Source organism: Chrysemys picta, chromosome 5 (assembly GCF_011386835.1).
Source record: "Chrysemys picta bellii isolate R12L10 chromosome 5, ASM1138683v2, whole genome shotgun sequence".
Lineage (NCBI taxonomy): Eukaryota > Metazoa > Chordata > Testudines > Emydidae > Chrysemys > Chrysemys picta.
Window position 1 is genome coordinate 57,336,882 of NC_088795.1, and position 17,814 is coordinate 57,354,695.

The 17,814-nt window shown below is 39.4% G+C and overlaps 1 long non-coding RNA gene across 1 annotated transcript in view; it reads right to left on the minus strand.

The window, feature by feature from the left end:
• Positions 1-17,814, minus strand: part of LOC135983649 (uncharacterized) — a 76,787-nt gene that overhangs the window by 13,908 nt on the left and 45,065 nt on the right. Inside the window, exon 2 of the long non-coding RNA XR_010601365.1 lies at positions 6,257-6,351. This is a non-coding gene — a long non-coding RNA (uncharacterized LOC135983649). The remainder of the gene's footprint in view (positions 1-6,256; positions 6,352-17,814) is intronic.

The following is a 17,814-nucleotide window of genomic DNA, read 5'->3' on the forward strand; positions in this document are numbered from 1 at the left end:
ATCCTTGTCAGAGTGATGATAAAGGTATCATAGAAATGATGCTTTTTATCTGCCTGACACCTGAATCAATAATCCACAAAACAAATCATTATACAGGTATTTCCAAAAATGAGCACCAAAACGAGCCAGTCTGTCTACAAGTTACATTCGTCTTTGACAGAGTAAGTTGTACTGTTTCTGCAGGCACTCACTGCCAAAGCCTCTCTCTCTCTCGGCTGTTATAACATTGACCCCACTTAGAGGGCAGAACTGAAGATGTTGTACAAATAGAAACTCTGAAGTTGGTAGCCTTTCCCAGGGTGTGAGCTGACTTAATGGGCGTCTTTCCTTTCTCTTGGGAGCAACCACTCTCTCCATCACTAGGACAAGTGACCTGTAGGAGAGGCATCCAAGGCTAGAAGCTGTATTTTGTTATAAATGCCAGCTCAGATCATAACATGTTACTGTGACTCATAGTGTTAATGACCAAAGCCTTCGATTTAAGGTGGGGGGGGGGGGTGAACAACAACAACAACAAAGGGAATGTACCAGGCTAAACACAAGCTCCATGAATCTTACACTGTATCTTCCAGGAGTGCACGGCATATTTTATTTTAAAAACTGTTCCTTTTCTTTTCGTACCTTTCAAGGAATTATTAGAGTTTGCATCTAATATTCCTATTTAAATATTTATCAAGCCATTCATTTAATTAACAAATGAGGCTTACCCTATAGTATCAGCATACATTTAAAACATATTAGTGTAAATTATCATTCTTTGCACCAAGGCAGGGCAGCTTTAAACTGCACTGGGGGTTCTCTAGGTATTCTTCAGCTTGCACTTTTTGGGTGGTGTTAACCCACTTCATCTTCCTACTGCAGGCAGAAGCTTGTAATTATTTTGTGTCACCACAAATATCCCCTCCTCTTTGGGCCTTTTGTCTTGGAAACCATGGAATTAATCCTCATGCCTCTGAAGTCCTGGCAGTGGGGAAAGTGGCTCCTGTAAGGACCACTGTGGACCTGGAAAAGGGAAATGGCTCCTCCACTTCAGGTTTCAATGGACCTGAAAGGGGAACTACACAGTCCCGTCCAAAAAAGTGGGGGAGCAAAGGTTGGGGAGGAGGGTGTAATTTTCAGAAGAAATGAGAAAGGCGCAGACATATTAGGAGGGGAGATGCAGAGAGAATTGAGAGGATTAGAAAAGAAAAATTGGGAGGGATGCAATTAGGAGGAAAATAGAGAAGAAGGCAAGAATGAAAGATGGGGAGTGATAATGAAGAATATATTTTGGGATAATTATTGACAAATAAGACATATAGAAAGAAAAACAAAATGAAAAGAAGGTAGAATCAGGAAAGGGAGAAGTGTCCTGAAGGGAAAGTAAAGATAAAAAAGAAGGAAGAGAGAAAAATGGAACAATTAAAATATCATGTTAAGTAAAAAAAAAAAACCCTCCTGATGGTAAATTTTAAAATAAGAAAGAAAACAGTAACGTTTGAGAAAGAAAATACAAGTGGAGTGAAGGAAAAGAGAAAAACAAGAGCTAAGGCAAGTGTTAAATTACAGGAGCTTACTGTACTGACTCCTGTGTATACATATTTTGATATGACTACGGCAGGGGCTCAAACACAATCCCGAAGACCATAAGCAAAACTCCTATTGACCTCAATTTGCATTTTGTGTGAATAAACATTGAGGGATCAGACCCTGTATAAGATACTACAAATTATCTTAACATGTAAATGTATCTGACAGGGAGCAAGGTAAAGATTACCATGTTTAACGTGAACATAATGACTTATTATTTGCTATTCTTGTACATTTAAGATATTTAGTGTTTCTCCTGGTTTACTTGACATTTGACATTTTCAGAAACAATTTACTGTATCTATTTCAAGATACAGATTAAGTTAAACTGGAGTTAAGACTAAGAATATATATGAATAATTTAAGTATAAAAAGATTACAAGGATGATGTAATGATCACCCAAACAAGGAATAGTTATAGAGTTAGTTGGAAAATAGGATTTCCTTCCCCCACAGAAAATTTAAAAATTTCACTTTTGTTGAAATTGTCACCAGAAAATTTTGACTTTTCATTGCAGACATGAAAAAAAAAATGGTTTTCAGCAAAAGTGTTTTTGTAGAAAACTCAAAATATTCTGCAGAACAGACTTTTTTTTGCAGGAAAATTTTGTTTAATTGAAACCCAATTTTCTGTTCAAAAACAGTTTTGATACAATGTTTTCAATAGGCCCTAATTATATGACTCCCTATCCAGGCAGGGGCCACCATTTTAGCTGAGGGTACTATAATAGCACTCCTACTAGGACCAAAATGAGGTGGTAGACATTTTGAGTAGGCATCTCTGCTCAAAGGGGTTGTGGCTTCAGTCCCCTGGAGAATAGGAGAATGAAAGAATGCAGTGTTGTAGACATGTTGGTCCCAGAATAGTAGAGAGACAAGGTAGATGAGGTTATATCTTTCATTGCACCAACTTCTTCTGAAGAACTCTGTGTAAGCTCAAAAGCTTCTCTCTCTCTCTCTTCAACAGAAGTTGGTCCAGTAAAGAGATATAACCTCATCCACCTTGTCTCTCTAATTTTGAAAGAAGGCAGCTTTCCTGCAGCAGAACATTATTTACCAGTTCCTGCTGGAGAAATTTTTATTTATGAAGAAAAGTGGCAGACATTAGGTATCCCAGCCCCATTTCCCAGCTTCGTTGCGAGATTCCTTCCCCTAAGCCCACTCCCAATTTCAGTTTATCAGGGAACCGGACCCTCTATGAAAAGAATATGTGCACTTGACTTCTGCTACAAAAAGGTGCCAGCCATTAGCTTAGCTGCCTTCCCTCTAACCTGAATCAGGGTCCCAGGTAGTTAACAGTTCCCTTCCTATCAGCAGCTGGAAATATCCACTTCCCAATCAGAGAGGGGAACCCCATCATCCCTGAGAAACTCAGGTTCCAAATATGATACTTTGGTGGGTAATTACCAATCCTTCCTATTCCAGATGCTTCATGCATCTTCTGGCATTGGCATCCCATGAAGACCTGGCAGCTCCTCACCAAACTCCCCTGTGCAGCATTTCACACCACTTTAGGGGGAAGGGATAGCTCAGTGGTTTGAGCATTAGTCTCCTAAACCCAGGGTTGTGAGTTCAATCCTTGAGGGGGCCATTTAGGGATCTGGGGCAAAGAAACAAAACCAAAAACTGTCAGGGACAGTACTTAGTCTGGTTAGTGAAGGCAGAGGACTAGATTTGATGACCTTTCAAGGTCCCTTCCAGTTCTATGAGATAGGTATATTTCCATATATTATTCTTTATTATTACAGTCACCCACACACAACTACTTTTGTGACACAAAAGCCTGGAGTTAGATCATCAGGTAACATAAGAATGGCCCTACGGGCTCAGACCAAATGTCCCTCTAGCCCAGTATCCTGTCTTCTGATATTGGTCAGTGCCAGGTGCCCCAGAGAACAAGTAATCATCAAGTGATCCATCCCCTGTTGCTCATTGCTAGCCTCTGGAAAACAGAGGCTAGGGACACCATTCCTGCCCATCCTGGCTAATAGCCATTGATGGATATATCATCCATGAATTTATCTAGTTCTTTTTTTTTTTTTAATAGAGATATCCCATCTCCTAGAACTGGAAGGGACCTTGAAAGGTCATCGAGTCCATCCCCCTGCCTTCACTAGCAGGACCAAGTACTGATTTTTGCCCCAGATCCCCAAGTGGCTCCCTCAAGGATTGAACTCACAACCTTGGGTTTAGCAGGCCAATGCTCAAACCACTGAGCTATCCCTCCCCCCTAAACTGGTGTGAAATGCTGCACAGGGGAGTTTGGTGAGGAGCTGCCAGGTCTTCATGGGATGCCTGTTATGGTCTTGGCCTTCACAGCCAAGAGAGGTAGTATAAATCGTCACAGTTCCAGTGAAACCATGGCAGCTACAGAGATTCACATCATCTGAAGATCTGGCCCTATCTTGCGTATTGATTAAAGGACCCGAAGCCGATTTTCTCCCCTTCACTGACTCTGTGGGGCTTCTCTGCCTCAGCTTCCCAATCACAAAATAGAGATATTAACACCTACCAGCATTCATCTACATCAAGTGTGTTTTAAGGACTAATAAATTAATATTTCTAAACTGGTGTGAAGAGGAATAAAGTTTGTGTAAATCCAAGTATTTGGATGATGATTATTATTATCATTATTATTAATCCTAGCTTTTTCTTCCTCTTCTGAGAAATGTTGGGATATGTCCTGAGTGGACATTGCCTGAACGATAGTTACTTGGTGCGGGAGAATTCTTTGCAAGAGACACCTTTACTTTTTCTTTCTTCTGTGTGTATTTGACGGTTTTGCTTAATCATGTGTCTTGATTCTGGTTTTGTGAAAGACACACCCCTTTTTTGTGTGTGGCACAGGCTTATTGCTCAGGAAACTTCCTTTATATTGCACGTTGTCAGAATGCTCCCCTGCAGTGTTAAATAAGCATGTTTTAATACCCATTTGTACAAGTAGTGAATTTAGTAATGTAGATGGGCCTTAAAGTGTGTGTTTAGGACTTCTATTTGGAGTTTCATATTTTGGTTGTAGCCTCCTTTCTTGTCTTAAACACACTTATTATTGCCTGCTCGGCCCTGGTGACCACTATGTGATTCTCACAAGACCTTAAAAAAGGAATTAGCTTAGAGCAATGGGGCTTAATAATTAAAAATATTTTAGTAACACAACACTTACAGGTTTCAGAGTAGCAGCCGTGTTAGTCTGTATCCGCAAAAAGTCTGTAGTCCACGAAAGCTTATGCTCTAATAAATTTGTTAGTCTCTAAGGTGCCACAAGTACTCCTGTTCTTCTTTTTACAACACTTACACTGCACCATATTCTTCTGAAAGAAAGTATTTTCAAGATTAAAATAAATTTCTACTATAACCCCCAATTCAGAAAAGTACTTAAATACATGCTTAGCGTTAAGTATACATTTACATGCTCTGCTGAATCAGGGCCATAAAAGAGTAACAATATTCAATTTTTTAAAAAAGGTAGTTTGGGCTACATTTATTTAAAAGACTGAAAACTCTCTAAGCAGAAGGATTGAGATTTTGAAGTTCTTAAGCTTCACAGTCCTAGACTGTTTTCAGTAGCTCTCATTAATTGTACTGTCTTCTTTTTTAGGACTTAGACTCAGACTTCTGTACATATTCACAATTGCACAGAATTGCTGAGCTGTAGTTAATAGCTGCTAGGGCAATCAGCCAAGTATCTTATCTAACTCCTTCCTATGCCAGTGATATTAGACTCCTGTTTATTGTGCTTTTATCTGTTTGTCTTTTAAGATAAATGAATTTAAATTATGCTGTTCTCTTTTCCTACTTAGACTTCCTTCATTCTGTTTCCATCCTATATGACTTCCTCCTGGAGCCCATTTTCTTTTCAATGAGAGTGTCATAAATAAAAGTAGATGGGAAAATGGAACACCTCTAGTAAAGCATGTTATGGCTAGAACACTGTAGATGAGAAGGGCTTAGATTTCCCAGCATTAGACGTTATGAATCAAAATTGATCTTTTACATTTTTATTTATTTTAAACAACAAACTTTTTTTAGTTTGCTTTAAAAAAATTACTGGTAAAGTTCTTTGTTTACTTGAACTGTACACTATTAAAGGCACTGCAAAAAAAATCTAGACTAATCATCAGAGTAAGTCTAAACAGACGCATTCATCTGCCATAAACAAGTTTATATACAAGTCTTGGAAATAGTTCCACATGCTGTACAACAGTGCCAAATAATAAACTATTGAAGCACCATAGTTTAGTCCAATTATATTGTCATGAATATAAACTGCTATGTTTAATGGCTCATTCCACTGCTCTCTTAATGTGTGAGAATGGAAATTTCCTACCATTGGATCTACATGGTGCAGTGGATTACTGAACAGACATTCCACTGCTGTAAACTTGGCTTTTCACAATAAGTACGTTTGGCTTCACAACAGAGAAGGAAACAAGGCTGAAGCAAATTCATGTAAAAATTTGAACAGAAATTAATGCAAGATATTTTGAAATATTCATTCAGCTCTGGTAGTCGTATTTACCTTTACTTGCAATGTAATGTCTTTCTTTCATTTTTTTAAATCCAAATGTTAATGAAGGATCGTTGGGTGGAAATCAATTGAAATGTTTATGAGGACAGAAAAGGCAAGATATTGCACATCAACATAGTGGAGAGTTAGAGGGCATAAAGATTCTCTCTCTGTCCATACCTGTTACTTGAAGATATCAAGTGTGTATCTGGAATCAAGCATCACAGTAATTGCTCTTCTCCAGAGTCAGCAGGAACTAAATTCAGCAGTGACATCTGTAGAATATAGAATATGGATCAGACCTTGTTAACTTTGCATTTGACATGAGTGCCATGTTGAAAAAATGCAGGAGCATAAACTCTCCAGATGATAAAGAATGCCATCAACTCTCTTTCCCCAAATAACTCGATGGCATCTCCTTCCAGGCATGATGATGAATCAGTAGCTGCCACAACTGTTTCAGTGAAGAGTTCCAGTATTTCAGTGCTATCCAATAAGAATGGAAGCAAGCAGGCAAAAGGAAGTGACAGGTCTATGCCCAGGACTTCACACTCTTTTTGGGGAAGGAATGTCCACTTTTCTCCCTACTAAGTTACTGGGTTTTGTTTATACTCATTCTTTGTATTAATTTGTTCTTATTCTAAATGATTTCATCCATTTTGTTGTACATGATATCACTATATAAATACTGGTAGTATATACATGTTTACTATCTTATATGGATGTGTTACAGTTCATATAAGAGTAACAAATCTGTACCTTGAAGCAATATATTTGTAATCATTTTATATGTTGTATTATAAGAACTTATCCTCTTAAATTGTCTAATAGATATTTATTATTTTAAGAAGACAGCAACAAGCACCAATTTCCACCAGCAAAAGTTAAAAATTAGACAGATCTTTTTATTTATATATATTAACAACATAAAGTAGAAAATAGTTCTTTTAAGAATTCATTACTACAGTAGTCCAAAGAGCCATCTGCTATGTATCTGAGAAATAAATATAAAATTTCATATTGGTGATGTTTTATTATTTAGTTAAATTTTTATATTGATAGTAAATGACAGTAGTTAAAATAACTAATTATATTTCAATTATAAGAATCCCTCTGCTACGCTTCCCATATGGAATATTGAAAACATTTGTGTTAATTATGCCAAATTTTGAAAAGTAGCATCTATTTTTGTGCAAGGAATGTCCCCTCAACTCTCCTTAAGCTCAATGGGAGATGAGGGCACTTTGAGGTATACAAGGCAGAGACCCAGTAAGTGCAATTGGTTCTAAAAAGCAGACATTCTCAGCTAATGCAACTGTCTTTTGTTCACTTTATCATATGGAAGAAAGGTAAAACTTTGTATTAAACATGCACAAAACATAGAGGATAGTAGTTAGGCTGGTTTATGACCAAACATCTATGCAAACCCACTTCTGGCAATGCATGCTTCATAACTGTGGACACAGTTAGAAGCAAGCAAAGAACTGGTGTTCCAGAAAATGATGTATCCTAGTCAGTACTTGGGAACTGCTCTAGCAAGCATATCTCCAGGAAAGAAGGTTCACCACAGACTTTCCCTTGATTTTAAAGCTTAATATGAAACATTTATATGCACATAGCACCTAGTCAGAAGACGTGGGAAGGCACTATCACATTGGCTGTATTTCTTTCTTAAATAATAGATTTAGGCTCTCCCTTCACCCCCGGAAATGAATTTTGCACTCAGCTCTTTTTGTTCTTTTTTAATTGTCTTGCTGTTCTTAAACTATCTTGAATACTCCTATTAACACCCATCAAATTTTCGTGTGCTGAATGGGGTTCCAATTTTTAGAAAACTGAAATATGTAGTCAGAGCAGGTTAATCTGACCTAATCAGTTCAAGAACCCCTTTTTATAAAGTGTTTGGGTTAGCTGAATACCAATTTACCCCTCACATCTCTCTAACACCCAACTATATGTATAAATGACACACAGACTAACCTGCTATAATTGTAGATATACAATACACAATATCAGCTGAATTATGGACCATAGTTTCCCAAAATCTTTCTGTAGAAGTGAGGAAAAATATTGTGCGACCCTTAAATCACTACTGCAAACTGTTGCCAGTTCTGTAGTAAATTCACTGGTGTCTTATATGGAAGTGTATATATCATACCTACAGTATATCTGTATATAGTTATATAAATCTATAGCTATAATATCTATCTTTGTATGTATTTTTAAATTGACTTGTCTGTGCATATATCCTTGGGTAGTGCATTTTATCAATTTAAATAAATAAATAAATCTCTACACTGAAATAGCAGCACATACCAAGTTTTATGTATATAGCATTGATAAAATGTCCAATCCAAAGGCAAAACTCCCTTTGATTTAAATGGCAACTCAGTTGAGTCCAATATCTATTATTTTATATTCACAAAATTAGTACCACAAATGTAAACTACGTGGAAATTTGATTTTTAAATTTTAATAACTTCATTTTTTTAATGTTTGTTTTACATGTCGGCCTGGATACTTATTCTCCATTCAGACCAAGACCTGGAAAGATTTCAGCTTGGAAAGTATGTCCATTTTTGTTCATGTAAAATCAGTCTTCATATCTTCTTAAAGTAAAAAAAGTTAATTCTTTTAATTCTCACATAACTCAAAAGTAGGTGAACAGATTTTGCTTAGACTTTCCAAAGAAATCCATCACTTGGGCTGGGTTCAAGCAATGAACATTTCTGAAGATATCTTCCACAAAGTTTATAACATTTGAAAGTTCTAATGGAATGCTGAATGCAACCTTACAGTAAGATTAGCCTCCGAAAAGTGACCATAGAAATAGCCTTGTGCAGTTACAGGATTGTTGTACTCTTAATGACAGGCACTGCTAACTCTTAAATCTGGCATTTCTTAAGGGATTGACTTCGCATTCTTACTGTACTTTCAATTTGGGTTTTTTTTGTTTTTGTTTTTGATTTAATCATATATATTTTAATGGGCATTGTGAAAGATGATAACCAATTGGTTAGTTCAATGGTCCTTGACATGTAGTCCATGGAGCCATGTCAGTCTTCAAGAAGCGACACTTCTTGCTAAATGTTGCCCAGTCCTGAGCCATTTTAGGGTTTCTGGAGGCTTTTATGGCCAACTAAACTTTAAATAAATCTTGAGTACCTCTCTGTACAACCTGAAGTGGTCACAGAGGACAAACACAGGAGGAGAGTGCCAGACCTGGAGAGATTTTCCCTCAGGCCCAAAATAAAGGGACACTTGGCAATAATAAATCTCAAGTCCTTCACCAGAGAGAGAAAATGAAGGGATAGTGACAGATAGGAAACAGCTAGCCAGATCACCTTAAAGCAAGTTCATTTTAATTTTGTCTACTTACTACTATATATATATATCCATCCAAGTACTATAGTTGCAGCATAAGAGGATTAGGGTTTGGAAGTGGGGAGGAGCAGTATTTGTGGAAAGGGTCTCTGCTTGAAGAAGTGCTCCATGATATGAAAAAAACTCCTACGGAATCACTAGGCTAGTTGTGGTTAGACTGTACTGTATTCAAGGTTTCAAGTCCAAAGAGCATCACTTTCCTTACAATATTACATTCAAAAGCGTGAGCAGGTGTTATCACAGTTTGCCCTTGATGCAACTTGCAGAGTGGATATAGAGTCTACTCAGATTAAGACACATGTCTTTAGCCTATTTCTTCCTTCTCTTTCAAATTTGTATATGTATGAAATGGCAACAAATATTGCAGTTTTTTGTCTATTTCCTAGTTAACACATTACAGACATTGGGCACCTTTTGGATGCTAAACTTTCTGTATGAGCTGTTGGGGAATCAGCACTCTCGCTAGTGTTCCACCTTTGCCTTTGGAAATCTGTAAGAGTTCTTGCTGATCTGCTGTCAGCTGCCCCAGAAAGAGCCCTCAGTATAATCAGCAAAAATGAAACCAGTAGTCTTAGCCACCATTTTACAAAGAGAAACAAAAAAAGATTTTGTTAAAGACTGGATTCCTTTCCTGGTTAAGCAATCCGAAGTCTGTTCACTGTGATAGTGGGAACCAAAAGGGTTGTACTTCTGAGTTAACCCAGGCCATAAAAATTGGATTTCTAAAAAAAATGGGAAGTTAATTACAAGATTGTTCCCAGCCCTGATTGACTGCACAAGGGGAGAGAGGTTGCAAAGAACCTTCCCACTGTTTTTTACACCCCATACAGAGGCCAGATATGTTAAAAACTTTTATTTGAAAAGCTCTAGTAATCCTATGCTTTGGGCCAGAGAGCTGAAATTTAGCAACGGATGGCCTTTGTGTCAAGAATGTTGCCATCTCTGTGAAAATCCACCCAAATTTGGCCAAGTTATAAGCCATTGAAAATAATCACACTTTGCACATGCCTAATAGACTTCTTAGATTTTAACTGCTGAATTTCTCAAATTCCATCCACCCTGAACATGTTCCAGTGTAGGGTTGAGTAGGACTTTCACTGCAATTGCAGCTCTGGACTGCATCAGGCTGTGCTGACCTCCAGCTGGGCCTGGGCCACATGGAGGATGCTGCTGCTGCTGCTTGATTTGAATGCAGAGGGGATAAGACCTGGACCTTTCATGGATATTGGAGGGCAGGGGGAGTAAACTGGGCAAAGAGCCTGAGGGGAAACTGGGGCTGGCAATTGGGGGACAGAGACTGGAATTGGAAGTTGATTTGGGGAAGACTGGGAACCAGGGGCTGGGGAGGGCAAGGTTTATAGGTTAATAGATTTTAAGGTCAGAAGTAGCCATTAGATCATCTCACCTAACCTTAGCTGAAACTGGCTTGGCAATGATTCTGGGAGGAAAATGGGAGTTGGTGGGGGGGAGGAGGGAAGGCAGGAATGGAAATCAGACAAGAAGCCAGTGGGGGAATCTGGGACTGGTTGGGCAAAGAGACTGGGCCTGGGAACCAGTGCAGCAAGGGGACAAGAAAGTGAAGGGAGAGAAGGCAAATCTGAGGTAGACTGAGGATGCTGGGGGAGAACTGAGACTGGCTGGGCAAAGGGAATGAGACAAAGAGCAGGAGGGAGGAGGAGGAGGAAAGAGACTGGAGACGGACTGCAGGGAGGGAAAGTGGGACTGGGAGGCAGTGGGATGGGAAACATAGGTGGAAAATACAAGAGAGATGGATTGGACAAGGAACCAGGAGTTGGGAAACCGGGAGTAATTGGGCAAGGATACTGTGGCTGCAAATGGAGGAGAGGAAGCCTAGGACTAGGAGTGAGGAGGAGCAGGTTGGAGGGGATGGGGCAGAAGTTGTCAAGTTGTGGGGGGAAGGACAGTAGAATCTGTGACCACTAGAGCACACTCCCATCCAGAGCCTGGAATGAAGTGTCACCATTCCTTTGCTGTCAGCAAATATCCATGAAACTCACTAGCAAAGTGTCTCATCCCCCTCTAATGCTGGTTCACACAGAGGATGACAGCCTGTTATTGCTATCAGTTACAACTCAGTTTGCTTAAGTGGCAGAACTCGGTGTGGTGAATCTAACGATTGCAAACCTGCTGATGAGCCATGTGGGTGTCAATATGATGCCACATGATGGAATTTCTGTTTTCTCAGTTTGCTTTTTTAAAAACCTAGGTTGTGAAAGAGCACATGAGAAAAGGGTACTATCCATTTAAGGGACAGGCTGGGAGCCTGTAACCTGGGGATAATCACCAAGGCCCTGCCGCACCTTTGGGGCTGAGTGATATGAAACAGCAACAGGAAGCAGTGCAGAATGAAGAGAAAGTAGAAGTCAGGCAGGCTTTAGTGAATGGCAGTTGCTCCCTGAGGTATCTGGAGACAAGCCCAATTCAAAGTATAAATTTTGGAGCCCTGAACCTTGGGCCAAACGAAATGGTTGTAATGATTCCTGGACTGAGGAACAGTTAGTGGTAATGCTTACTGAGCTGAAGTTTATTGAAGGAACATGACATTTACTTAATGTATTCTGGCTTCTTCTTGCTCTGGGCTGTTAAACCAGAATTGATTGCTGCTCTGTTTAGGGAAATCACAGTTGGAGCACTCTTGTAGCACCACATTGGTCTGAAAGGGGGTACTCAGGGCTTGTCCACACCTTTACATGAGGAAATTACATAGACACACACACACACACACACACACACACACACACTGCTGTTAGAAGAACATTATTATGTGGAGCTAGTAGTATTGCAGGCAGGGTAGGCTGTGCCTTCCCAAACAGACTAGCATGGCCCCACCCACACTCCACCCCCAGGCCAGGCCTCCTCCTGCGGTTCCCAGTGCTCTGCCTTGGCTGGCCAGCCTACCTCCCACACAGAGTCAGGGCGTCTGGTATTGGGGCCGCACTGCCTGGAGCACTAGGACCAGCCACCTGGAGCACTAGGACCAGCCATCCGGACACCCAGCGCACCGGGGCCAAGAGTGCTGCCACCGAGCGCACCGAGGCTGGAGCCTCGTCCCCTAGCCACCCAGCACTGGGGCCGGGGCTGCGGTGGGGGTGGTCTGGGCTCCTGAGGGGGAGGGAGGGCAGATGGGGGGCAGATAGGGAGGGGCAAGGCCTTGGGCACAAGTGGAGGGGCCAGGGGCTGGCCTCCCGCAACAGCCAAGTCACGGGTTGCCCATGCATCTATACTTAAGTTTGCCAAATGTTTCACTATTACTAAGTTCACCAAGTGAGGCTCTCAGAAGCTAGAAAATGGCAGAATTAAGGTTGCCTGTACAACCTTATTTGACACTCTTCTACATATTGATTATAGTACAGTATTTCATTACACGATCACATAATATCTTTTTCCCATAGGGCCCCTGCCTCATTCAGTGCACAGGATGCATGGGGATGAATCAAGGTTGTGTAATGAGGAAGACAACTGTGGAGCCTCTCCTTTATCTGTTGCAGAAGTTGGAAGGTGTGCATAGTGAATGAGGCAGGAGGTTGCAGCAAGAGAGGGTCTCATGGTTAAGACAACTGAACAGTGCCCTGGATAACTGGATTCTATCCCTGCCTCTGCCACAGAGTTCCTGGGTGATGCTAGAGAAGTCACTTAAACCAAACTTTTCAAAGATGGCCACTACTGGTATGCACCTCATTTTCTGGATTCCCAATGTGAGACACCAGATCTTTTTTACAGAAGTGCTGATCACTCCCAGCTGCAACTGAAATCAATGGGAGCTGTGCTTTGAATGTAACAAAAATGGTAACTACTATGAAAAATCAAGTTCTAAGTGTCTCAATCTGGGCACCCAAAATTAATGGACAGATGACAATTTTGGTCTTAATCTCTCTCTACCTCCTTTCTCTCCCCCCCCCCCCATCTATAAAAAGGGAATAATAACCCCTAATCTGACAAGAGGTGTTGCAAAGATAAATTCACAATGTCTGTGAAGCACTCTGACATTATGTAAGAGCACCATAGAAATGCCTGTGAAGAAATTAATAATTCTGTCTTCATAGCAAGGTTTGAAATGCATGCAGTAAATAAAGCCTATGACCACACATTGAACAGTGAGGATAAAACTAAATATTGAATTGCTGCTCATTAATTAAGCACCATTCATTCTGTGCACTGGATGAGGCAGGGGCCCCATAAGAAAAAAATAGTGTGTGGTAATTAAAGACAGTAACATAACGCATACACACAAGGGGACTGAATCAAGGTTACTTTTGGCACTTTGGAGTGCTTGACTCTGCAACCTTAATGTCTCTCTAACATAGGGTTTTGGTTTTGGTTTTGTTAATAGATATATTGCATCAACTGACACGACATATCAAAGAAGTAATGGACAAAAGTTAAGTAGAAGCATTTCTTTATAGCCACAGATTTCAGGAGCAATAATTTCATATTTAGCTTTATTAACACCCCCATCTAACTTTATCATAAGACTCTTGCATACTTTTCTAGTTAAAATATAGTTCACTGAATACAAAAAAGAATACTCCCTTCTAATTTAAAAAAAGGGGAGAGAAGGTTATTTGTTTGTAGGAACATAACCGACCTATATGTTAGTATAGAGTGTCTGTCAGAGGTTTCTATGAGTTGTACTAACAACGTATAAATAAAGCATTAATTAACATAGTTGTTGGAACTGATTTACCGCCTTTGAAGTCATTATGCTTAACTTAAATGGAAACCAGATCAAAACTACTATGGTTCATTGTATAGATAATGTAAAATCTGAAATCATGGTAACACCTGCTGAATCCAATGTAGGATAGGGATTGCCATGCTCTCACCAATGGACAGAAGCCAGTAATTCCATGATTTACCATTATTCTATCATGAGGATACAAGTATTTGCAGGAATGATGTTATGGTTTTAGAAATGCTTGTTTGAATTATAATCCCCAGAAGACACCAGTCAAAAGTAGCACTTCTGGGAATCTTATTACCACCTCACTAATAATGCACAAGCATATGTGAGTAATTGTCATACACATGGATAGTGTGTATTGTAATGACTGTCTCAATCTGATATTAATTCTCAATTTGATATGCAATTTCCTGTAAACATGTCTTCATGGAAATACTTTTAGTATTAAATAGTAAGAAAAACAGGAATAATCTGAATTTCTCTTTATACAGTATTTGCTTATAAAATGTTAAGGAAATATGTGGCAAAGAACAACACTGACATCTAGTGGGCATATTAAGCATACTTACACATTGGCGAGGATATACAGAACGAGTGTATACAATGTTTACTTTACAGAATGCAGTGATACTGTACAGTGATTTTTCTGATAATAGTTGTCATTAATATTTTGAGGAATCTTGACTTTTTTGACAGGTGATTGCTTAGTCAACTTTTCCATTGGTATGTTTCCCTTCATAGGGGCTTTTTATCCTCAAGGATCTAGAATTTTCATTACAACAAAAACAGAGCAAACCAAATTGTTAGCAAGACTTGAAGAAAATGTCTCTCAGTTGCATGAGTATGCAAGTGTGTGAAAGATGTAGAATGCACACAAAAAACAACAAAAATAAAATTACCACTCTAGCTTTTTTGGTTTCTGAAATGGGGTAAAATCCTGCACTCCTTACTGAAGTTATTGTAAACTGCTCAGCTGTCGACCTTACTCACTGAAACCTCTGACAATGTTAGGTAGTACAGAAATTGGTCCCTGAGAAAAAAAGACAATGTCTCCTTTGCTTTGTTCCCCAGCACAAATCATGTTTCCCTGGATTCCTAGTCTTCCCTAGGACAACAATCAATAAATAAGACATGAGGCAACACATCAAACAACGAGGATAAAAAGAAGTATCAAATAACTACTCATTAAGTGATCATTGTCCATTCTGTTTACTGACTGATGCAGGGATCCGAGAGGAAAAAAATGTGATCATGCTATTAAAGACTATCATAAAGCAAGGGGGCCAAAGTGAGGTTGTAGAGGAAGCCTTTATTCTGTATTTCCTTTGGAGTGCTTGACTTTGCAAGGGCATGTCTATAGTAAGAACATAGGAATGGCCATATTGGGTCAGACCAAAGGTCCATCTAGCCCAGCATCCTGTCTTCTGACACTAGCCAGGTGCCCCTGAGGGAATGAACAGAACACTTAATCATCAAGTGTTCCATCCCATCACCCATTCCCAGCTTCTGGCAAACAGAGTCTAGGGACACCATCCCTGTCCATCCTGGCTAATAGCTGTTGATGGTCCTATCCTCCATTAATTTATCTAATTCTTTTTTGAACCCCGTTATAGTCTTGGTCTTCACAACATTCTCTGGCAAGAAGTTCCACAGGTTGACTGTGCACTGTGTAAAAAAAATACTTCCCTTTGTTTGTTTTAAACCTGCTGCCTATTAATTTCATTTGGTGGCCCCTAGTTCTTGTGTTATGAGAAGGAATAAATAATACTTATTTACTTTCTCCACACCCGTCATGAATTTATAGATCTCTATCATATCGCCCCTTAGTCATCTTTTTTCCAAGCTGAAAAGTCCCAGTCTTATTAATCCCTTCTCATACAGCAGCCTTTCCATACCCCTAATTATTTTTGTTGCCCTTTTCCGAACCTTTTCCAATTCCAATCTATCTTTTTTGAGATGGGATGACTACATCTGCATGCAGTATTCAAGATGTGGGCATACCATGGATTTATATAGAGGCAATATGATATTTTCTCTCTTATTATCTATCCCTTTCTTAATGATTCCCAACATTCTGTTCACTTTTTTGACTGCCGCTGCACATTGAGTGGATGTTTTCAGAGAAATAGCCACAACAACTCGAGATCTCTTTCTTGAGTGGTAACAGCTAATTTATATGTATAGTTGGGATTATGTTTTCCAATATGCATTACTTTGCATTTATCAACATTAAATTTCATCTGCCATTTTGTTGCCGAGTCACCCAGTTTTGAGAGATCCTTTTGTAGCTCTTTGCAGTCTACCTGGGACTTAACTATCTTGAGTAGTTTTGTATTATCTGCACATTTTGCCACCTCACTGTTTACCCCCTTTTCCAGATCATTTATGAATATGCTAAATAGGACTGGTTCTAGTACAGACCCCGGGGGACACCACTATTTACCTCTCTCCATTCTGAAAATTGACCATTTATTCCTCCCCTTTGTTTCCTATCTTTTACCAGTTACCAATCCATGAGAGAACCTTCCCTCTTGTCCTATGACTGCTTACTTTGCTTAAGAACCTTTGTTGAGGGACATTGTAAAAGGTCTTTCTGAAAATCTAAATACACTATATCACTGGATCTGCCTTGTCCACATGCTTGTTGACCCCCTCAAAGAATTCTAATAGATTGGTGAGACGTGATTTCCCTTTACAAAAACCATGTTGACTATTCCCCAACAAATTATGTTCATCTATGTGTCTGACAATTTTGTTCTTTACTATAGTTTCAACCAGTTTTCCTGGTACTGAAGTCAGGTTTACCGGCCTGAAATTGCCAGGTTCACCTTTGGAGCCCCTTTTAAAAATTGGTGTGACAATAGCTATCCTCCAGTCATTTGGTATAGAAGCTGATTTAAATGATAGGTTACAAACTACAATTAGTAGTCATGCAATTTCACATTTGAGTTCCTTCAGAACCCTTGGATGAATACCACCTCGTCCTGGTGACTTATTCCTGTGTAGTCTATCAATTTGTTCCAAAACCTCTTCTAATGACACCTCAATCTGGGACAGTTCTTCAGATTTGTCACCTAAAAAGAATGACTCAAATTCAGGAATCTCCGTCACATCCTCAACCATGAAGACCGAGGCAAAGAATTCATTTAGCTTTTCCTCAATGGCATTATCATCCTTGAATGCTCCTTTAGCATCTCAATCGTCCAGTGGCTCCACTCGTTGTTTAGCAGGCTTCCTGCTTCTGATTTACTTTAAAAAAAATTGCTATTACTTTTTGAGTCTTTGCCTAGCTGTTCTTCAGATTCTTTTTTTGGCCTTCCGAATTATATTTTTACACTTCATTTGCCAGAGTCTATGCTCCTTTCTATTTTCCTCACTAGGATTTAACTTCCACTCTTTAAAGGATGCCTTTTTGCCTCTCACTGCTTCTTTAACTTCATTGTTTAGCCATTGTGGCTCTTTTTTGGTTCTTACTATGTTTTTTAATTTGGGGGATACATTTAAGTTGAGCCTCTATTATGGTGTCTTTAAAAAGTTTTCATGCAGCTTGCAGGAATTTTACTTTTGGTGCTGTAACTTTTAACCTCCTCATTTTTGTGTAGTTCCCCTTTCTGAAATTAAATGCTACAGTGCTGGGCCACTATGGTGTTTT